A 23,724-nucleotide genomic window follows, 5' to 3' on the forward strand; every position below is an offset into this window, starting at 1 on the left:
AAGAAACAGCAATAATCCAGATCAGAGTTTTCTAATTGGGGGATAATTTTCACTGGAGCATCTAGGAACCTGTATGTTGACTCATCACATATTATCTATAACTGAATCAATGTCTTGCATAACATATGTAGAGGCTGTTACAACGAATACACATTGAGTTGAGGCATTATTGAATTCACAGCAGCTTTCTGTCTTATGTGTTTTAGCCAGTGAAAGCTAAAAGTATATATAAATCCTAACCATGGGGAAATTTGGACATGCTTCAGGCAAATGGAAGCACAGAACACTAATACATGGTTTTGTGAATGGAGATGATCACAACCATAACCATGATAACTAACTAAATCTGTTACTATGTGTTGGGCATTATTCACAGTGCTTTACTTGTTAATCCCACAACAAATCTCTGAGGTAGACACTAGCACTACCTCAAATTGCAGATGATAAAACTGACCATGGAGAGCTCCCATAATTTGTTCAAGGTCACACAACAGTAAGGTCACAGAACAATAAGTGGAGTTTAAACTTAGGAAGTACAGCTACAGAGTCAGTTTTATAGAAACTACTTTTTAATTCCCCTAAAGAAAAATCAAAAATAAAATTCTAATGTGTATGGGAGTTTACCTACACTTTTTTGGGTAGCTTCTGGGTTGGGGGTTCAAAGTCCTATTTTGCCTCCTTTCTTCCCACAGTGGCCTTGAGATTCTCTGTGAAATTTTGACTAGGTGATCATTGGCCCCCTTTCAACTGTAGCTAAGAAAATGAAAGAAAGGAGAAAGGAGGGAGAGAAGGGAGGGAGGGAAGAAGGAGAAAGGAAACATAGTCTTGTCTGTCACTGACTGGGAGGCGGTTTCTATTTGTTGAACATCATTGCCAAGATGAATTTGGTCTCCACCCTCATGGACTTACAGTCCAGCAGAGATGCTGGCAGGGACAGGTAATAAAAAGATTGGAAGATGATTTAAAAAGGGGTCGGGGAGCTCAATGACAATGCAAAGCAGGGGTCCTGATTTAGTATCATGATCAGGGAAGCAGGGATCTGGGGGGTGGGGGGAGGCAGATGCTGGGAGTAGCTTATTTGTAGCAGTACAAGAGAGAAAGGATTGGGTTTGTGAAGTCTGGCAGATGGTGTCACTAGAGCTTGGTGACAACTGGACATGGGATCATGGCAGAGAAGGTGCTCTCAAGGATGACACCCTGGTTTCTGGCCACTAAGCCAGATGTGAAGCTGAAAGTAGAGAGGGTGTAAAGAAAAGATTCCACTAGGCCCATTACCAGATTCACACAGGCTCCAACATGCATCCCATGCCCGCTGCCCGCACGACTGTCCACCCTTCCCCAGGGAGACAAAGGCAGGACAGACCTCTTGCCACCACAGCCCTTGAAAAGCATTAAGGCTAGGAGAACTCTGTGCACAGCCTACAAAAACCTCTGTAAGCAGAAGCAATTCTAGAATGGACAGCAACTGCTTGCAGTAAATTAATAATAGATGTGCTGGACTTCCTCAGAAATATTTACCCAGCCGGAGTGCTTAAGTACTAATAACTGGGAATGGAACCTGAGCCTTACCTCAAACAGCCCTGACTGTGGAAAATGAAGAAACGTCATCCTGGCCCTTCCCAATGCCAGTCGGGGGGAGAAATGTGCAGAATACATCATTCAGGAATCTGAGGGTCTGCAGTCTGCTGGGAAAGTGGAATACTGGAAAGGGAACTCAGACAGAGGCTGGGGGGAGGCACCCAGCAGAAGGAGCCAGCAACTGAGAATTGCTAGCATTTAGGTGGTACTTACCACCTGCCAGGCCCCAGGCTCAGGATCTAGCCTATATTAACACTTAATCCTGGGCACTATTTTTATCTTATATGGGAAGGGGCTGAAAAAAAGAATTAAGGAATCAACTAGGATGTGATGAAGCTGGGATTCAAACCCAGGCAGTCTGGCTCTAGAGTAGGGAATCTTAAACCCCTTTGCTTCTGCTGCTTCCTGATGCATTTTCCAAAACAGTCAAGGGGGAGGGGGGGATAAGGGGAAAGAGACCCTACATTTAACTGGCAAGGAAACACCTGCACCATTGCTAACGTGTGCCCTACATCTCCTGCCCCTGCTGAGAATGCTGCATTCTTCTTACCAGCAAACAGAGTAGCCATTCCTTCATTTCTTAATTATTTACTGAGCACTTGCCGGGGGCCAGACCCTGTGCTGGGCTCAGATGGGGACTTATATAATGTACACAAAAGCTCCCTCTCTGGAAAACTGTCCCTGTCCTCTCTCACGCAGAGAGAGCCCACTTTTCCTTCCTTGGAGCTCCCAGACAGCCTTCAGGTCAGTCTCTGTGATAGAATTTCCTAAAATAAGTCCTGAAAAACAGAGGGGCTTGAAGACACTTGCAAAAGGAGTTCTGGGCAAGTAAGTTTGAGCAACTTTGGTTAGCATCCACCCCCCCCCCCCAAAGGACTTCTAGGAACCTTGAGTTTGCTAGTGGCAGTGAGATCTACCAGGAGCAATTCGGTATACAGCACTTCTCAGATCACTCAAAAAGAAACCCTCCTCCTTTTCCTTCTAAACAACATTTTGTCGGGCTGATATATCCTGGAACATAGTTTGGGATGTTATGCCCCGGAATAGTAATTACTATGTTAAATTTATGTTTGGTTTTGACGGGTCAGTCCACTGATAGAACTGTGAGGCTGAGAACTCTTTCTTACTCATCTCTCCAGTTCCTGCCTTCAGCCAGGCCTAGATTAGAATAGCTCTCTGGAAATTTTCTTTGAGGATGGCACAAGTGAGCAGTGTCGAACACAGTTGTGGGGCGCACTGAACTCCCAGCTGTATCTGGCTGCACCTCTCCCTTTGTCTCCAAGGCTGCAGGCATTTCTTGCCTATACAAATCTCATGAATGGTTTCCTTTGCAAACCCTGGACACATCTTGTCATGGCACAGAGGCTCTTCACCACCCGATCCTTGTCCACCTTTTCTGGCTCCTCTCCCACATTCCCCACACATATCCTCAACTTCAACTCCACAGAAGTTCAGGCAGCTTCTAGAACACAAGGCTGCTTCTTTCAAATGAGGTTCTCCTTTGAGCAACCTTGCCTGTGCAGTTCCCCTTTCCTTAACCTTTGCTCAGACCTCTTGGCTGCTATGAAACCTCTGAGGCCCTCTCTGGTTCCCTGTCCCTGAAGTCGGGCTAGATGCCCCTCCTGGAGGGATCTGGGCTATCTTAACCTAAACCATTCTATTCTCCCTGTGTGAGAGTATGCTATGTCCTGAGTGAAGACTCCCCCCCCCCCATGTATTTTGTGCTGTGGGTCATAGTCCAAAGAGCTGGAAAGCCACTGATGTTATGTAATCCTCCTATTTAAGATGGTTTCAGGCCCTGTGTGAGGTTCATACGGGGCCTTTGAAAATCCACAGAACGTTTTCCTCCTCCATGAAGCTCTGCCCAGCCAGGATGGGGCTGCATCCTACAAATCAGATACCCTCAGAGGCTGGGAAGCCCCAGACCCTGCAGGACAGGTCTGCTGAGTGGACTCACAACTTCCTAACAAATGAAAAGCACAAAGCCAGCATCAGAGCTGCATGATTTGTTGGACTCCTTTCTCCCAGTGTGTTTTCTTCACAGTTTTCCGACTTGCACAACCATAAAATAGCTTTGGCACAACAGTCACATTACACAAACGAAAACATGGCTGAGCGCAGTGATGTTTCCGGAGCTCTGAGGGAAGCACATCAGGCAGGAGAGGCAGGAAGGAGGTGGGAGGGAATTCAGGGAGCTGGAGCCAGGCCCCTGCAGAGGTGGCTGGGCCTCAGACTCTGCCCATCTGTGGGTGGAAAAACAATTGCTCCCCTTGGACAGAAAGCACAGGACTGGCTCACAGAGATGAAGGTGCCAGACAGAGCCTACTCAAAGGAATGCTCCATTCCACCGATCGGCAGGGAAAGGAGACAGAATCAGCAGAAGGAGACCTAGCATCTTCTCAGCTCTGCTTTTAATTTCTCTCCTCTCTGGGCCTCGGGTTCCTCTTCTTATACCAGTGGCTCTCAAGATTCTGGGCTGTGACTCACAGTAAGAAATACAATTGACATCACAACCCAGTGTAGATACACATATAGTACACACACGGCACCGAAGTTTTCCTTTTGCTTCTTTTTGCTACCTGCGGTGTTTTTCTACTTTCATCTCCATTTATAAATTACAACTTAGAAATTCATTTCATAAACTTTTATAGAAGCATGACGTAAGAAAGCAATATGTACCTGTCATAAATGATGAGCTAGATAAACACTCCCAGTTGGAAACCAGTCCTCAGATGAAGAGACGGAGCATGACCAGGACCTTGAAAACCCCCTCTTGCCTTTTGCCATTTACCAACTCTTCCTCCCATGGTAACCACTGACCTGGCTTCTAACAGCCCAGATGAGTTTTGTCAGTCTTTGTACGTTATATAGATGTAGAAAAGTTTCTTAATGTCTGGCTTTTTCTTTCAACATTTTGTGTGTGAGCTTCACTGGTACTGCTGTGAACAATACTGCATTGTGTGGATATGCCACATTTCATCCATTCCACTGGCCATGGTTCCTGGTGGACGTGAGTGTGCATGCCTCACGGTGTGTAGCCAGGAATGGAACTGCTGTTGTGGAGACGTTCAGCTTTGGCTGGTATTGCCAGTTTTCCAAAGTCACTATACCAAATTATACTTCAGCCAGACACGTAGAATTCTAGCTTCACATGTTTGCCAACACTAGGTATTACACATCTTCCTCATTTTAGCCATTACTGTGGGTTTACAGTAGTGTGTCACTGTGGGTTTCATTTGCAATTCTCTGAGAAGTGATCATATTTTCATATGCTTATTTTGGCTATTTGGAAACCCTCATTTGTGAAGTATCTGTTTGGGTCTCCTGCCATTGTTCTATTCCTTATCGATTTGTGGAAGTTTCCTCTTTTTTCCCCCACTATAACTATTTGGGATGTAAGAGCTTTGCTGAATATATATATATATAATGTATATATCTTCACTCGCTCTATGGGTCACTCTGTTTTATTTTAATAGATGACAATCTTGAACCACCAAATTAATTTCATGATCTACTAGTGTGTCACACAACATACAATTTGAAAAACCCCGCAAAACAGGATGAGGCAGTCTTCCCTGGGTCTGGAGACCCCTAAGAGGGGCACCTCTGACCAGTGATTGACCAGACCATGGGTACAGCAGCATCAGTCTGGGGCAGCACCCATGTGCCTACAGTTAGTAGCTGCCTGAAGAACAAAAAGCCATGATATTGGCTATATTTAATTTCCAAATTTAAAAAAAAATCCTTCCACACTTTAAATCATAACTCAGTTCCCGGTTCTGAATTTAAGATTTGCCAGCCCCAAACCCAGGTTGACAAAGGGGACTCTGAAGGATGGCAGAGGTGTGGGACACCTCTGGAATTAGCCTGTCTAGCAGGGCTAGAGGGTGTGCTCATCTGTGTGGGCTTCTCCATCCACTGAGGTGCCTGGCACCTTGGGGGAGTGGCCCTGTGGAATCTAAGATGCCTCAGGAAGCTCCTTTGATCCAACAGGTCAAAATAACTTTCCCTAAACTAATAAACTCCATGAACCATGGGAGAAAGGCACTCACACAGTCTGGGCAGTGTGAAGGGTAAATTCTACACTGACTTGTAGAGTGTAGTCCAGTGTGAAGGGTAAATTCTACACTGACTCTCTTGACCCCTGACAGAGTAGACCTGGCCACAGACTTCCAGCTCCATGAAGGCAGAGACTGGCATTTCTGTTAAAAGTGTGGCCAAGGTCACACAGCTGGGCAGCTATAGAGCAATGCTGACTGATGCTACAGCCTGTGTTTTCACTCCTCTGTTATTTATTCTCTTTCCAGGTAGCTGGTCACCATGTAGTGTGGTGACCACATCTATAGTGTCCAAAGATTAGTGCTCGCTCGCTCTCTCTCTCTCTCTCTCTCTCTCTCTCTCTCACACACACACACACAACAGCAGCAGCAGCAACAGCACATGCGAGCAGACACGCACATAGATATTTACATGCATGCATGTTCACGCGCTTGTTCTACTCAAGAAATCCGTGGGCTGGACTCTACTGGTTCATTCCACACTTTGCTCGTTGGAATTTTACCCTCTTGATTTCCAAAGTATTGAATATACCATGATGTACAAATGATACAAAACATGTGTCGGGCACTTAACAGCTTGTAAATCCCTTTCACACTCAGAAGTAGCCTCTGAACACATATAAATATTTGAGGATTCTCAAGGTCCCCCAGGTCTGGGGTGGGATATGTCTCAGGACCCTCCTGGAGAAAACAGTCTTTACTGACCAGGACTGAGATGGTAGCAGAATTTGTATAGTTCCTCAGACCCACCTTAAAAGTGGCCCTTTGGACTATATATTCCAGAACAACTGATCCTTCTGAATTCAAGTTCAAATTTCATCAATTTCCCAGAAACTGTTTGTTTGAATGTTTACAGGATATGGACACTTCTCCCCTTTCCCTAATAAGCATGCCCACATATTCTGTTTTAATAGAGTTTTTACCACCCCTTGTCTTCTCCTCCAGCTAAAAGTAAGTAGCTCCATCATTACTTATAATATGAATAGGAACTAGCATTGACCAAACATTTCCCAAATGTCAGGCAACAAGTGTTTTATGTACCTTATCCCAGCAAATATACACAGATCCTGTGCCACCCACCACCTGCATTAATATCTTTATGTCACAAACAAGGAAATAGATGCTCAGAGAGGAGAAGCCTATGGGTGACAAAGTCAGCAAATGATAGGACTGGGATTGGACCCAGGTCCCACTGATCCCCAAGTCCTGGCCCCATCCCAGTGCTTGGGACAGCGAAAAGCAGCAACTTCCTTACTCCAAGTCAACAGAAATGTCCATAAGGAGGTAATAACATCTTAGGGCCTCTCATCCTCCCCTCTTTGTGTTCTCTGAGCTCAGAGAGATGAAGGGATTTTCGTAAGAGCACAGCAAGAGCAGAACTAGGCCTGCAATGCAAGTCTGGTCTTGGGTTTCTTTTCTTTTGATTCTCATGATCTCCTGGGACAAGGGACACGAGTGTGCTCTGTGTTCTAGGTATACCTTTTTAAGGAGACATTTCAGTACTGGAAAGAAGGTGACCAGGACAGGAACTGCTCTTGAAGCCCAATTATTATTAAAGGAATAAAGAATAAGAAAATATTTCAAGGCAAAACATGATCTTTGTCTTCAACCATTTATAGGACTGTCTAATAAAGAAGAAGGAGGCTTGGCATCATGAGGAGGAGTGGATTTCAAACCCAGATTATGGAAGAGTTCTAGAAAAATTTTAAATGTGGGGAAATACCAAGTTCCTCTTTAGTCCCTGGAGGTTTCTAAGCTTGGGCCAAATATCTATAATCTACATCTATCTATATATCTGTCTGTCTGTCTATCTATCATCATCTATTGAATGGTCTATGGATCGAAAGCCATTTCATCCCTAAGATGCCATAAGCTTTTAAAAGGTAGTAAAATCTTATAGGGATGGCAAGCAGTAATCTCGTACTGCCTCCTCATTGTTCTTAGGGAAAGAAGGTATTATAAAATAAGTGGAGATAAAGTCTACCTATTAATGCATATTTAAGAGGTAGAGAAAAAAAATCACCCATAACATTAATTTAGATCATGAATACTCTCTGAAGTGAAAAAAAAAAAAAACAACTCACTTTTCTTTAAATCTTCTTAAAAGGGTCTAAGAATAGTCCTTCAAATAATCCTTCAAGTATGCAATTTTAATTTGGACACATGGTAATTTCAGTCTACCTGTTGAAAGAGACAAGAGAGAAATCAGTCATTTTTGATGAGTATGCTGTTCTGACAAGCAGCAGAGAAGGTTCAAGCAGCTTGAGGGGGGCGGGGGGACGCGTAGCAGAAGCAGCAAGCAGCAGCAGTGGCAGTTTGGCCTCAGGCCGAAGACTGGTTTTTGAACACTCAGACAACTGAGGTAGCGATCACAGTGCCTGGCACATAGCAAATGCTCAATAAATATTTAATGACTGAATGAGTAAAAGGATACATGAATAAATGAACGGGATTTACCCTACAGGCTCATCTCTTTGACTCTTGGGGAGAAGCAGGATTTCCAGATATTAAGCATATTATGGAAAATAGCACACAGAAAGATTCATGGTATAGGGGAGAGAGTGAAGGCTTTGTAGCCAGCCATGTCTACATTCAAATTTTGTCTTTACCACTTACAACTGTGCAACCCTGGGCTGCGTTATTTATGTTTACTGTTGTTATTAAATTGGATACTTAGCCCATTCATTAATTTTCAGCCCTTCTTCTTCCCTAATACAAGCATTTAAGGTCATAAATTTCCCTTAAGTGCTGTCTTGGCTCTATTCCACGACTTTGATGTTTAATATTTCTTTTACCATTCACTTATAAGTATTTTTAAATTTCTATTATCTTTTCTTCTTTGACCTATGAGTGAGTTAGAAGTGTTTTTTATAAATCTATATTTTTAAAACTCATCTTTCTGTTATTGGCTTCTAGTTTAATTGCACAGTGCTGGGGGAATGTGAGCTGTAGGATGCTGATTCCTTAAAATTTATTGAGATGCATTTTATAGCCTAGGATGTAGCCAGTTGTTGCAAATGTTCCATGTGTGTTTGAAAAGAAAGTGTATTTCCCAGTTGCAGGGCGTTATCTTGGGCTGGTTTATTTTTTAATCTCCACACACATTCATTCCTTATCTGTAAAAGGGTATGTGAGCAATACATGTGAGTTCCCTCCTGCCATTTAGAGTTACACTTACTGACATAGAAGCTGTGCAGAAAAAATGGAGAGAGCACATGAGAAAGAGAGCTGGATGTGCTAGTTCTTGCTTATAACACTATTAGTAATGATACCCTAGAGTTATAAAGCATTTAGAGTTTCCAAACAATGACCACATCTGCCATTTGGTTTCTCACTCTCAACAAACCTGTGAGGTATCATCCAGGCAGGTGGAGGTGAGGACCCACAAAGAGAAGGGACATGCACCAGTTGGTGTGGTTATTTGCTCAGTCCTCCAAGCCAGATCCCCAGGATCCATCCTTGTTTCCTCCCTCCCCCTCCCCACCTGTTCAGTGCCATCTCAGATCCACCCTTGTTACCACCCTTCATGCCCACATCACTCCTCGCCTGCCTGCTTCATTCCAAGGCAGTTATTACATTCCTACTGTTTTAAAAATACAACTACAAGAAATAAATCCAGACAAGATCTTCTTGGCAGATATGATGCCCAAATGGAGCTGAAGATAAGTGCTGGGTCGTGGGTGCCAGAACATCAGAATCTTGAAGGGGGCATTGGTTTAGAAAGGCAGAGAAACACTGTGCTGAGTTCCAGTGATTTCATCCAACAAAGCTTTTCCCATGACCTTGCCCCATCCCGCTGCAAGTTCTTTCTCCTTCCAGAGAGAATCCCCGAGTCATCTAAACTACCACTTCCTCTACTTCACACCTTCATAAATCACCATCTCCAAAATGTTCTAATAATGATGTGGTCACTGCAAATTCCAGAGACTTCTCAATCTGTGGCGGGTTCTCTGGGTCCTCTGGGATCACTGCCTCCTCTGGAAACTCTTCTACTTCCCCTTTTTCCTCCAAGGACTTTCTCTCTTTTGCTCCTTCTTCTTTCTCTGCCTCATTCTTAAAAGTAAAAGAGTAAAGAGTCCACTCCCCCGCCCCTCAAATTCTGTGGTTTGAACTAGCACTTTCATAATTTAATCAGAGTCATTTCAATAAAGTAAGAACCACAAACTATCCCTTATTAAGTGTATGTTACGTATACGCCAATCACTCTATTAACCATTACTTTATTTCCCTTAATATTCACAACAACCACTGGAGGAAAGTATTACTAATATTCCTATTTTATAGATGAGACAGGAGAAGCTAAGAAAAGAAGTGAAGTTTGCCCAAGATAATCAGCTACTAGATGTAGCAGAGCTGGTATTCAAACCACCATCTGTCTAACTCAAAGCCTGTGCTCTCTGCCACTACGTTTACTCACCCTACCCTCCTATATCCTGACCTCTATAACTCGCCATTCTCTCACAATGTCATGCATTCCACACTTCCATTTTTGCTGCTCTCAAAATGGAAGACCTTTATCCACACTGTATGCTGAAGAAATCCTATTCATTGTTCGGGGCCCAACTGCAGGGTCCCTCTTCCCATATAGCTACCCAGAAGCCTAGCCAGTTTAACAGCCTCTATCTCCTTGCTGTGGTGGCTCTGCAACGACACCAAACCATCCATTCATTCATCTGACTATCCATCCATTCACCCATCCATTCACTATCATGCCCAAGAACTAAATAAATAAAGATTATTTATCCAAAGTCTAGGTACTAGAAACATCCAAAGAAATTGTTTCAAAGGATTTTTTAAATGCTCAATCTCTGAAAAAATATACTTATATCACAATTGAAGGAAATTTGCTGGAAGTCGTGGTATATGGGAAGGAATGTGCTCTGCTAGGCATTTGTGACTACTGACTGGTCAGGGAGGGCCATCCCTGTGACCTGGCTGGGGTAGTTTCCAAGGTTACCAAACCAGGTCTACTGATTTCCCTTACCCAAACCCTACATTTCTAAATCTGATTTATACATCAAACCTGGCTCATATACCTCTTCATCCTCGAGGTTTTCCCTGATTCTCTTCCCCCAACAAGCAAAAATATGTCTGCGATATCTCTGATGGCACTCAGCAACTTTATCATCTGTGGCTAATACTGGAGTGCACAAAGCAATTTGACATCTTTCATGCTTTACCTTCCCTTTTGGTCTTTTTGGGGCTAGGAGTCCCATCCATTTTGCCTTCATGATGTTTTCTTTCTCCCTCTTCTTTTTGAAAGAATTTTTTCCCCAAGATTTTATTTGACAGAGAAAGAGAGAGAGAGTGAGAGCACACAAGCAAGGGGAGCAATAAGTAGATGGAGAGGGAGAAGCGGGCTCTCTGCTGAGCAAGGAGCCAAATGTGGGGCTCGATCTCAGGACCCTGGGACCGTGACTTGAGCCAAAACGAAGGCAGATGCTTAACCAGTTGAGCCACCTAGGTGTGCAAGTTGTTTTCTGAACCAAGCCCAGTGGCTGGCACACAGAGGCTCATGAGTGACTGAGCAAATCAGACCTTGAATGGGGGAGGCTGTCTAAAAATCACTCACGTGCAAGCACCCAGCAGTGTTTTATGTACAAAGCAGGGGCTAAACACAAAATCCTTCCTCTCTTCACCCCACAAGATACAAGGATCAAAACAGCAGGACCATGTATCCACTGAGCCTGAGGCTTCTGCGGGCCAGTGTTCTATGGTTCACAAACATGTTGGGGTGGTGGTTTTTGGCATTCACCAGGATGAATGAAGCAGGGAAGAACTAGGTCTGGACACATTCTGGTTTCCATAGTCACAAAACGAGTTAGAGCTTTAAGACAGATAGGGCTTCAGGATCAGCTACTACAACCACAGGCCTTTATGGAGGAGGACCAAAGAGGTTAAGTGACCCCAACCAAGTCACAGGGCAAGAAGGACTGAGCAGATGCATTTTCCCTGTCCCCTCCTAGACTTGCAAATGAAGCCTCTAGGAAACTGAGTGCTTTCTGAATGGCTAAAAATAAACTCCCAGAAACTTCATCTAGATATATCAGGGCAGCAATTTACAGCGTCTAGAACTTCAGCATGGTATAATTAGCAAATGGATTACAATAATTTATTTTTGGTTTAAATGCTCGAATGAACACGACCTTCCAGTAGAATGGGAAAATAAGAGGTTGGGAGCCAGCCACATTTCTCTGCCCTCTTCGAATGCCACAACTTTAATACTGGCCAGCATCCATTTACCCATGTCTGGTGGATGTGCCAGAGAAAGGATTGCAACTCTGAACTCTGGGCTCCCCAGGAAGTATGACTTTTGTAATATATCCCCCAAAAGGGTCCTTGTTCATTCTTCCAGCAACCAGGAAGACAGCTAAAATCAGCCCCCCAACAATCAGGAAAACCTAAAGGCTGGTTAAAGTTGGTCATGATGTCTCTGAGCAGACAATAGTATCAAAGGATGGGACCAAGAGAAATGCTGTGACACAGCTGAGAGAAGACTAGACCGGGATCATAGAAGATGTATGTTTGGGTTTTGTTTACCATGTGCCACAAATAACAACCACTTCAAGCCCCTTCCGTAAATAGGTAGTTACTTCACCAGATTATTATGGGAATTAAGTAAAAAAAAAAAAAAAAAAAAAAAAAAAAAGTACGAAAAGGGTTTTGTGAGTAAATGCTAGTGATTCTTCTTGGGTGGATAAATTTCCAAAGAAGCTTTTTCTGATGAGGAATGTTTTGGACCAAAGCACTACAGGATACTGAAGTAGGGAGCAGGAGCAGGGCAGCAGAAAACTTAGAAAGTTGTCTTCTCAAGTTTTCCTCTACAGAGTCCAGGCAGAGGCAAGTCCATTCACTTTTTTACAAGATCTCCAGGCAGGGCATTCTGGAAGTAGAAAACAGGGACCCTGATTTGGGCAAGGAACACACTCAATTTGTCTCTTGTCTCATGCACTGCAACCAAACCAGCCAAACACTTGCCAGAACACGCCCCAATACAGAAAGTGAAGATGGTGGCCAGGCAGTGTGCAAAACCAAAGCCGTGCTTCCTCAGCTAAAGGAAGGGGCATGGGCGTTCACTGAGCACCTACTGTGTGCCAGGCACAGCACGGGACCCTCCCACATCAAAGCCCGGGCCCAAACCCCGCAAGCATCCCCCCCCCACCCCATCAACCGGCGCCAGGGCTCACACTGCGTGCAGGATGGGAAGCCTCCTGTCTCCTCTCTGGCCAGCCCTGGAGCCCCTGCCACAGGAAGACCTAGGCCCTCAGCCTCGCTCTTCCAACTCTTCGTGATCATTTTGGAGGAACTTCAATGTTCTATGAGGCCAGGACAAGAACCTTAAACTTGCCTGCTTTACCAGACTGCTTTCAGGCCACAAAAAGCAGATGGAAAAAGCTTTGGAAACTGTGCCAAACATTATAGGATTCTGTTCTAGCCCCTCAAGAACTTCCTATTGCACTTCACTAAACATTAAATTTCTACATTGTTTCCAACCCCCATGGCTAACATCATCTCCCCCCCACCCACCCCTTGTTTGCTGAGTTCCATGCAAACCAGCCATCTTTCAAGCCATTATCCTCCTGGAGCAAATGCCTATTCCTCTTCCAGGAGTCACCTGCTTCTGCCCCTCAGGCCAGGACAGTTTTCTCTACTCTACATTCTTCAGGGCACTTGTAATTATATACTTACTTGCATGACTGATTAATGTCTATTCCCCAGCCAGAATGGGCAGTGTCCATTTTTGCCTCTTTCACAGGATGTCCTCAGGGGATGTCTTCAGGGGGCCGGGCACACAGTGGCCCTCAATTAATCTGTGTCTGTTTTGTGCATCTAGAGCAGTGCATGGCATATAGCAAGTGCTCAATAAATACTTCTTAGATGTGAAGGTTTGTTGGGAGGGGGTTTAAGCATGGGGTTAAAATCATGGACTCTGGACCCAGAATACTCAGTCTAATTTTGGCCACTCTACTCAGAGCTGTATCACTTGCACTTCACTTCTCTGGGCCCCAGTTTCTTCTTTTACCTCAAAAGGGATAATAATTGTGCCTCCCTCCCAAGGGTTGTTGTGAGGATTAAATAATACATTTAAAGTTCCTGGAACAAAGCCAGGCAGGTGGTTGGTACAATGTAAGTGTAGCTATTCTTGAGATCGCTCCTCACCCTCCTCTGCTGATAGAGGTCACATCCCTTCTCTTTGTGGAAGCTGGTCCAGCTTGGTCCTCTTCATCTGCTCTCCTTGCTCTCACTGCCTTTTCTCAGTACGTGGACCCTTCCATATCTTGATTTGTCACTGTGGCTGAACTGTTATCAAAGAGAGTGGCTCTTCTCTGTAGAGAGCCCACAACAGCCCAGAGGAAGGGCTAGAGAGGCAAGCCAGAAGGGTACCTGGAAAAGGCAGGCAGCCAGAGGATCTGTGTAAATGGAAGGGGGTGCACAGTGGGGGCTTCTTGAGGAACCCACTTAAAGCCTACTGGAGCTTCTGCCTTGAAACCCATTTCTTGGGGGCAAAGCTTCCGGCCTTGAGTAGCTGCTTCATGGGCTAATTTTTTTTTTTTTTTGCATGAAATAAATGGTTAGCCATTAAGATGTAAAATGCAGCTGTCACAGTCCATAGAACAACAGACAGGTTAAAATGGGTGCTTAAGAATGCTATTTCCTCATATTAACCCCAGAGCAAGAGCAACCTATCCAGATAGATTCTGGAGTGCTTGCTCCGGAAACCTGCTGGTTTTTCCTCTAATAATATTTGATGTTTAAATAATAGTTGGTGTTTGCTTCCAAGCAGAGTTTGCTAGCTTGCTTGCCCTCCTCCTCCTCCCCCTCTCTCCCTCCCTCCCTCCTTTCCACTCTAAGAATATCCTGGCCTTAGCTTTCTTCCTGAAATCTGGGTTACAAGCATGCAGATGTGCATCTGGGTCACATTTAGTTTCTGAACTTGCCTCTTGATTGGGTTCCTGGACTTCCATTAACTCCTCTCCATCCGCTGCCCCCCAACCAACCCAGCCTACCTACCTGTTGCCTTCTAGGGGACTAGGGGCACCTGGGTGGGTCAGTGGTTAAGCATCTGCCTTTGGCTCAGGTCGTGATCCTGGGATCGAGTCCCACATCAGGGTCCCCACAGGAAGCCTGCTTCTCCCTCTGCCTATGTCTCTGCCTCTCTTTCTCTGTGTCTCTCATGAATAAATAAAATGGAAGAATGGAAGGGAGGGAAGGGGAGGGGAGGGGAGGGGAGGGGAGGGGAGGGGAGGGGAGGGGAGGGGAGGGGGGGAGGGAGGGAGGGAGGGAGGGAGGGAGGGAGGGAGGGAGGATGGAAAAAAACAGAAATGAAACAAAACCAAGGCTGGTCCATGGCACTCCCCAGAATGGCCAGGTCAATGCATAGGCTCCAGAGGGACGGGGCCTAGGCTTGAGCTCTCGCTCTGCTGGACTGGCAGCCTGGGGAAGTGACTGTAGCATGTGCCCTGCACGCTGGCCACTGCAGAAGCTGGAACCGCAGCTCCATTCACAGAGTCCCGTGTGTGGGAGAGCCATGTGCCAGGGGCTTGCCAGAACAGGAAGCGTAGTACTCAGTCCCCCTCTTATTGTGGGTAATACATGCCCTATTGGGGAGTCATGGAGTGGGGAGAGGTGAAGCGTGTGCTTCTGGCATCATCAGAAGTCCCTAGCAGACCCTCAAGTGGACCAGGCTCTCTCAGGCCTTGGGCACCCTGACCCTTTCTCTTTGCCATCTAATCATCCTCTGGGTAATACTGCCTGCCTGTCCTGGAAGATGCAGGTTACCTCCTTCCAAAACCCTCCCTCACCCTCTGATTAGATTGGAAGCCCATCTTCTCAGCTCCCATGATCCCTGCCGGTGTGATTCTCACCCTTTGGGAGATTATCTGCTTGTTTAGCCGTCTCCAGTGGGTATCTCTAGTGGATGCCTACCAGGGCAAGATGTTTTGGGTCCAAAGGACAAAAAAAATAATCGATACATAAATTAACATATGCTTCAACTCTCCATCTTGCTCCAGAAAGAATTAAAGGCAGCATAAAAATGAAAAATGCCCCTGAGAAGCTTAAAGTCAGGTGGAATGGCAGATAGATATGCAGTTTCAAAATTATTACCTGACAGGAGTTGAGATAATGTGATCTGGATGAGGGCGTGGACAGGGTAGGGGGATGACTTCTCTCTCTTCTCCCCCAGAACTTGGTGCAAAACCCAACACAGGGGGTGCTCACTGAGTATTTGTGCAGCGAATGGGATGGGTAGGAAGGGAGGGATCACTCATTTCAATGAAGATAACAGTGGAGGTGCAAGAAACAGAATTTGGGCTTCTAGGTCTTCAATCAAAAATGTAAATCCCATCCATTGAAATGCAGAAGCTCAAACCACTTCTCTCTTGACCTGGGTTTCCTCACCCATAATAGAAGAAGGCTAGAGAAGACCATTTTAGAAGGCTGTTTCAGCTTGTAATTAGTTACCAAAAAAGGGCTGAGGGGTGCCCAGGCCACTGTCCATGTAACATAACTTTATCTGTCTTATTCTTATACACATTCAAGAACAGATATCAAGCTTCACCCATTTATTCAAAATACCTCTACTGCTAACTGTGAGCCAGGTGCTGACTGGGGCATGACTGCAGGTCTCCCACAGACCCAACTTTCCCTGGACCTGCTCCCCTTGTACAGGTCTCTAAAACCCTGGGCTTTGCCCAGCAACCTGCTTGACCACTCAGAGCAAGCCCCTGACTTCTCTGTACTTTCTACTTTCCTTTCTCCCCCTTTGCTTGGCTTTCTCCTTCTTTCACATCTTCATACAGGCACGCACGCAACCAACAAATGCTTACTAACACCTTCTATGCACCCAGAACTGTGCTCGCAGCACTGTGCTGTAGTGGTGAATAAGACCTAGGACCTGCCTTCTGGAACTCAGCAGGACCCCCTCCTGCTAGCTAGCCATGCAGTTTTCAGAGCTATGGGTTTCATGGACATTCACGATCCTTTCATCCCTCCATGACTCTGTTCATGCTGTGTGTTTGCCTGAACTGTCTCAAACTTCTGGCCCTCTTCCAAGGCCTAGGTCCTGGGCCACCCACCCTGTGACAGCTTCTCTAACCTTCCCCTCTCTGGGGTCCTGCAGCCCCCTGCTTGCTACCACAATTACACTATAGCATATGGTGGATTTGTTTGTTGGCAACGCTGCTTTGAATTCCACGAGGCCTAGGACTGTATGCTCTTGTCATTGTATCTATAGCAATGCACAGTCAGCAAGTGCCTAAGAAAGCATGGCTGAAATGAACTGAGAGATCAAAACTTCCTGAGCAGAACATTCTACTAGCCCAGGCCCAGAGGAAAAGGGAAAAGGCACTCATCCCAAAGCTTGTCCTACCAGCAAGCCCAACACTAGCTTAGCTTCCCTCTGCTCTCAGAGGTTCACAGTTCACAGGAGACCCAGGGACCCTGCCTCCTGCATCCTGGGCAATTTGCCTCCCTACCCTTGGATGCCTTGTCTGGTCCCTCCCTCAGGACTTTCTGCAAATTTGCTGGCCAATGCACATAACCTAAAGTAAGAAAATCTACCTTGGAATCACAGCAATAAATACAAAATACCTGGAGGACCTTAAGGTTTTTTAGCTGCACCAGACAATTTTGCTAAGGTTCATTTTGGAAGGTGAGGTTCATTTTTTTCCCCTACAAAGTATACTTACATCAGCCAAAGCACAGGAAGCTATAGACACCCCTTGGTTCGAGACAGCCAGGGTTTGAGCCTTGGTTCTACTATGTTAGCTAGGAGCTAGCATAGCTAACCCTGACCTTGAGCCTCCATCTGGATTCAGGTTCTAGTCCTGCCCCATAATTCCAGTCTTGCTGCCAATCCTGTCTGCCAAGAAGAGTAATTCAACTGCTGGCTCACTCCCACATCCACTCAATCACTTTCTCAATTACTTTTCAACTCTTCACTTAATTACTCATTCATTCATTCATTCATTCATTCCTTTGTTCATATTCATTTCCTCAAATTGTCACTTATTTACTCAAAATCACATTCACTTATATTTCATTTACTCATTGATTCACTCCCTTTTTCCTTTCTTCACTCACTCCCTCTGCCCTGTACTCACTCACTTAGCCCCTCAACACCTATACTTGCTCCTCCTCACTCCTCAGCACAGCGTCCTGCCGGGAAGCACAGCCTCCATCCTGGCTGGGTCCATTAGTCCTCGCTCCCAGGACATTCCCTTCCATTTCAGCATCCAGCTTGCTGAACTGTGCAGGCATGTGTCCTAGTGTTCAGAGGATACGCTTTCCACTCAGGAGCAGATGTTCTTGTAATTACTGTTTTGACTTTCATCCTCTAATGCCAGAGAATTCTTTCCACGAACTCCTCCAGCATGCAGGAAGGCAACCACTCAGCATGGGCAGAACGTGTAGTGCCTGGGGGTTCAGATTCCAAGACACAGGAGATTCCTGGCAGGCAGAGCTACAGGGAACTTGAGAGGCTCCCTCCAAGGCTTTGTAACCTGGAGTCCAGGGATGAGCTTGAAGGGAGGGAGGCAGGGAGGCCTGGAGAGCAGCAGGCTTTGTGAGCCAAGTGAAGAAATATGGAAAGGAGTGGACTGTCTCAAGAATATGAAGTCATGATCGGTCTGGGTTTGGGTTACTGTGATAGGTGACAGGGTCAATGGAAAATGTAGAGGTTTGCTGGCACGGGGCCAGTGAGATGTTATTAGCAATATCATGGCGGAAGAGCAAACTCATCATTTGCTGACCACCTACCACGTGCCAGGGGCTTCCCATACTTTATGCTAGCTGACCTTCAATGATCAATCTCCCTGTCTTTCTTTTAGAAAGTAGAATCCCCTGAGATTTAGCTGGTCAGCCAAGACTAGATTTCCCAGATTCCCTTGCAGCAAGGTGTGACCAGCTAAGTTCTGGCCGATGGGGTGAGTGGAGGGGTCATATGCAACTTCTTGGTCGCACTCTTAGAAGGAAGCTGGGTACTCTCCACTTCCTGTTTCACCACCTGCCGGCTAAAGCATGGCCCCTTCTGTGAGCCATCGCTGTCTTTGGGATTGAGGGCATATCTAGGGCAGGGTAGAGCAGTTAGACAGAACAAGCCTCAGTCCCTGCAGAACCTTGTGAAGCAGAACTTCTCCATTCCCCAGCTGAGCTTTTATGTGCAAGAGAAACAAGCATCTGTTAGGTTTTGGCCACTGTTTTTTCACTTCCCATTAAAAAACAAAACAAAACAAACAAAAAAACAACAGCCCAGTACCTACTAAGATGGGAGCATCTCCTGCATCATGTTTCCTTATGGAGAAACTGCCTTTAGAGAAACACTCGTGGCTTCTCTTACTCCCTCACTTGATCTCCATGTTGTGGTTGAAGGATGTCCCCCCAAAATCCATGTGTGCTGAGAACCTCAGAATCAGGATTTTTATTTGGAATCAGGGTCTTTGCAGGTGTAATTAAGATAAACATCTAGAAATGTTCTTATACTATTAGTGTGCACCCTAAATTCAATGAGAATATCCTTGTAGAGGATGGAAAAGGACAGTACAAGGCCCAGAGGAGACTGTTGTATGTCATATGACGATGCAGCAGACGCTGGAGGGATGCATGCGCAGTGCAGGAGCAACAAGGATGCGAGGAAAGAGTCATGGAATACATTTTCCCTAAGGATCTCCAGAAGGAACCAACCTTACCAACCACACCTGCATTTGGGACTTCTTAGTCTCTAGGCCTGTGAGAGAATGCATTCCTGTTGCGTTAAGTCACCAAGTTTATGGCAATTTGTCACGGCAGACCTAGGAAGCCAACATGTGCTCTGAGAGGAGTGGCAGCTATTGGACAGGCAGATTTGGAAGGCAGAACTGGACCTGTCTTGCCACCCCCACCCCTACCCCCAAAAGGCCTACAGAAAGTGAACCTCTCCTTTTCTCCATGGAATGGAGAGGCTGTCTAATTCCAGGGTGAATTAGGGGTTAGCAGATGCCTCTAGCTACAGAGCTGAAGTTTCACTGTGTACTTTCCATTGTCATCAGAGCCATGTACTTACTGTTCAACACCACGGCCTCTGAAAGCCGGCCACCCAGCATTCCATCCGGGTTGGCCATTTACTAGTTGTAAGGTTTGGGGCAAATTAATGAAACTTTCAGTACCTTGGTGCTGTCGTCTGTAAAATCGGGATAATAGTAATACCTCCCTTATAGAATTATCATGAGGATTACATTATATTGTGAAGTGCTCAGAACAGAGCTTGACAAACAGTAAGTGCTAGCTACAGGTTTGCACCTAACCTGTGCCAAGAATGCTATGTATTTACTATTGTTATTATGTATCTGATTCCTCTATTACAATGAATTGGAAGGTGGGTATTATCTTCTCCCCTGGAATCCCAATGCTTACTATGTTGAGTCCTCCTCAGTCTCATTTTGCAGATGAGGAAACAAGTGTCCGAGAGATGAAATGACAAGCCCCTAGGGTTAAGACCTAGATGAGATGAGATGAGATCTTGAGTCCCTGCTGAGTCCTCCCCCATCCCCTATGGCTGCTCAGACACCCATCTGGTTAGGTCAGTAGGCTTCTAGGCTTTGCCTAGCAGGCCCTGGAAGGTCTCCCTCCTAGCTGCAGGGCAGTTGGCCGGGGCCCTGGGGGGATTCCTGGTGCTAGCAGTTCCAGTTGGCTGCTCAGCAGGCCGACCCATGCAGTGCGGTCAAGTCACCATGGTCCATGTTCGCACAAGACCAGGTGATTCTTCAGCCCCGCTGGGACCGTTTCTGCAGCTTGGGTTATGTTTCAAGCAAGTTGTATATGCAAGCACCATGTGGCTCCTCTGCCTGGGGGCTCCCAGAGCACATCCTGGGTGAACGCAGCATGTTTAATTTTGAGAACCAGCCTGCTTATCACACACCCAAGCCCCTGTTGTTGGGATGATGGGACTCCTCTTAGCCCAACTGCACAGGTAGGCTGGGAGGAAGAGCATGGGAGAGAAAAGGGAAGAGACATTTGTTGAGCACTTACTGAATGCCAGGCTCTCTACCAGGTGCTTTACTTAAGCTGTTCCATTTAATCCTCACAACAATCCTATGCTCTAAACCCATTTTAACAGATGTGGAAATTGAGGTTCAAAGTGCTGCAATCATGTCTAAGCCACAAAGCTAGAAAATGCCAGAGGCACCCAGGTTTGCCTAACTTTGACAACATGGGAGAATCAGACATACCTTTTTCACTCTGAATAGGGAGGTTCATCTGGGTTCTGACCAGATCCAGAGGGTACTGGAACCCAGAACAGGCTCTACTGGCTTACACTCCATGCACACTGCTGTCATGAATCTGCAGCAGAAGCAGCAGCAGCTGTGGTGCCGACAGTGTTTGAATGGCCCTTCCACTCCGTGGAGGACTTCCACCTTTATCTCCTTGGACAGACATACATAGGTCAAGAAAGGCTCCACTAGCAATCTCACTAATAAAGGTCCCAGAGTGGGAAATGGAGGTTATTTCTTCTTCCAGGCCTCATCAGTTCCATTTCTGGCAATGCCAAGGGGATGGAACATGCTCGGCTTTCTAAGAAAATTTCAAAGGCTAAGTCAGCCCAGTTCCTGATGTCCCCTGTGTGTGCCAGATGCTGTGTTAGGGACAGGAGCTTCAGAGAGGAATCTGTCAGGGCCCTGCCCTTGAGAGATTTATGAGTGAGTAGGGATGACACACCTGGAAGCATAAGAATGGTGAAAAGGATGATAACTGACATCTATTGAGTATATGCTATTGGCTGTTTTAAGTCTACCGATGTTTATTATCTTATTTAACCTTCATAAAATCCTATTATTTGCTTCATTTAACTCCTGAGAAAAGTGAGGCACAGAGAGGTTAGTCACTAGTAGATGGCAGAGGTGGGAATCAAACTCAGACACTATCTCAATTCTGTAGGCAGGTGGTGATTAATTTGTCAAGAATGGAAAAGCCAGTTACATCTTCATAGAGGAGTTGGTTTCAGAGCAGGGTTTTGAAGGATGAATAGGAGCTTGCCAGGCAGAAAACAGATGAGAGGGTCAGGAAGTTCCAGACAGAATTAAAGTGAGGAAAGCATGAACAGGAACTGAGAGGCACCAAACGGACTGGTGTGTGGAAGGAACTCCAGGTAGTTAGTTCAGTATGGCTAGAACATCAAGTTGAGGAGTGGGGGGTGGAAGAGGATTTCAGAAATGAGGTTGCAGAGGGAAGAGGGACCAGCTTATGGAGACTCATGAACATCAGGCCTAGAAGCTAGGATTCCCCTTGCCCTCTTAAACGAATGTGAAGTTTATTTGTTTCATGCAATAAGTCGTCTGGGGAAAGTGGTTCAGGCTGGCACAGTGGTCCAACAGTATCACTAAAGCCCCGGGATCCTTTACAGCTCTGCCATCCTTAACATTTTCCTCTCAGTTGCAAGGTGGCTGCTATACTTCCAAGCATTGTATCTGTGTTCAAGGCAGGGAGAAGGGGAAAACATAAAGGGCAAAAGCCTGATCTTTGTAATAGGAGCTTGAACTTCAACTTGTGGCCACTGGGGACCCATTAAAGGGTCTGAAACAAAGTAGGGATGATAACATTAATGCCTAACATATATTGAGCACAACTGCACCATACACATATTACCGCAGCTAATCCTCAAAGCAACCCTAAGACAAAGGTGCTATCGTTATCTTCACTGACAAATGAGGAGACTCAGAGAGGTTAAGAAAATGACCCAGGCTACCCAGCCAGGAGTGGCAAAAGCTGGACAGTCTGGCTCCTGCATTTTGCTCTTAATCACCACATTCTTCTGCATTTGAAAGTACACTCGGACTTCAAGGTGGATGTGTGAACGTGGAGGCAGAAAGCCTAGTGTAGAGGCTGTTTGAACCTTAGAGTGAAGGGACTGGCCTCACATAGGGTGGTGGCTATGGGTGGAGGAGAAGGGGCAGGCAGGAGGGGAAATGGGCAGGATACAGAGAGAGCCTCAGTGTGGGGCCCAGGATGAGAGACCAATGGAGGAGGATCCAGGACTGCCTGGTTCTCTCCTTCCCCAAACTGGCTCCTTCTGTGTCCATAGGGCGTGCAGGGATTCTGAAAAAAAAAAATAATAAAAATTTAAAAATAAAGAAGGAGTCACACCACTGTGGCAGGTAGAGCCTGATGCAGGTCTGACTTCCACACTGACAGCCACATCATTACTGTCATTCTGTGTGTATACTCTCACCCTTGACAGCACCAACGCCCAAAAAAGCATGAACCAGTTAGCAGAGCTGGGGCCGCAGTTAGATCATTGTCTTGTGGCTGGTGGATGGGGGCAGGATGATGCTGATGTGTACTGCTGACTAGACCTGCCTGAGTGGAGGGGGCCAGGACGATAACTTTGGGGCTCAAGAGACCCAAGCTCCCATTCAAACTGGGCCTTTAATTAGCAGTGACCTCAAGCCACTTCTAAAGCCCCATGTGCTCTGCTCCATGCCCTCAGTGGGGTACTGGGATGCAGAGACGAATCCAACCATCCCTGAAGGCAAGGAGTTCCCAGGCTCCGCAGTGCTGGTACTAGTGATCCGTGTTGTGATACAGGGAAGCATAGAGGGCTATGGGAGCATGAGGTGGTAGCCTGGTGGAGGGAGGGTGAGGGGATGCTCAACCCATGGGAGGTCAGGATAGGCTTCCTGGAGGAAGTGACTACCAAGCTGCATTCCAGAAGAGAAGAGTTGGCCAGGCAATGAGGAAAGGTATTCCATTTAGGGCTAAGAGGATGGGGGAAAAAGCAAGACACGAAGATGAGTCTTTGGGAGGCCCAAATCCTGCTCTGCTTCATCATCACACTGGGGCTCCTGGTATCCTGGGGGCTGGCAGACATGGTATCTGACTGCTGCAGAAAGCAGAGCTCTTAGTGTTTGTAGTAGATTGATTGTAAAATTGACACATTTCTTGCCCTCCTTGTATCCACATCCCCCTTTGCAATGTGACTGCAGCTCCTATCAAGAGGTGGAAACCATTTTCCTGTCTGTTAAATCTGGGGTGACCTCGTAACTTGCTTTAACCAACAGGATGAGGTAAAGTGATCATGTGCAAGTTCTGAGCTCACGTCTTTCTGCTCTCTTAG

At 46.0% G+C, this 23,724-nt stretch overlaps 1 protein-coding gene across 8 annotated transcripts in view; it reads right to left on the reverse strand.

Annotated features, from left to right (window-relative positions):
- TENM4 (teneurin transmembrane protein 4) overlaps positions 1 to 23,724 on the reverse strand; it is a 733,541-nt gene that overhangs the window by 431,046 nt on the left and 278,771 nt on the right. For 2 of the 8 annotated variants that reach the window (XM_055320381.1, XM_055320380.1), the window contains one exon: positions 7,721 to 7,817. The exons of 4 other annotated variants lie outside the window; for them this stretch is intronic. The gene's annotated coding sequence lies outside the window, so the exon portion shown is untranslated. Of the gene's footprint in view, positions 1 to 7,720; positions 7,818 to 19,319; positions 19,339 to 22,625; positions 22,646 to 23,724 lie in introns of those variants that run through there. 2 more of the 8 variants (XM_055320383.1, XM_055320382.1) reach the window with 2 other exon arrangements.

The sequence above is a fragment of the Nyctereutes procyonoides genome, unplaced genomic scaffold, assembly GCF_905146905.1.
Source record: "Nyctereutes procyonoides isolate TBG_1078 unplaced genomic scaffold, NYPRO_anot_genome, whole genome shotgun sequence".
Classification (NCBI taxonomy): Eukaryota; Metazoa; Chordata; class Mammalia; order Carnivora; family Canidae; genus Nyctereutes; species Nyctereutes procyonoides.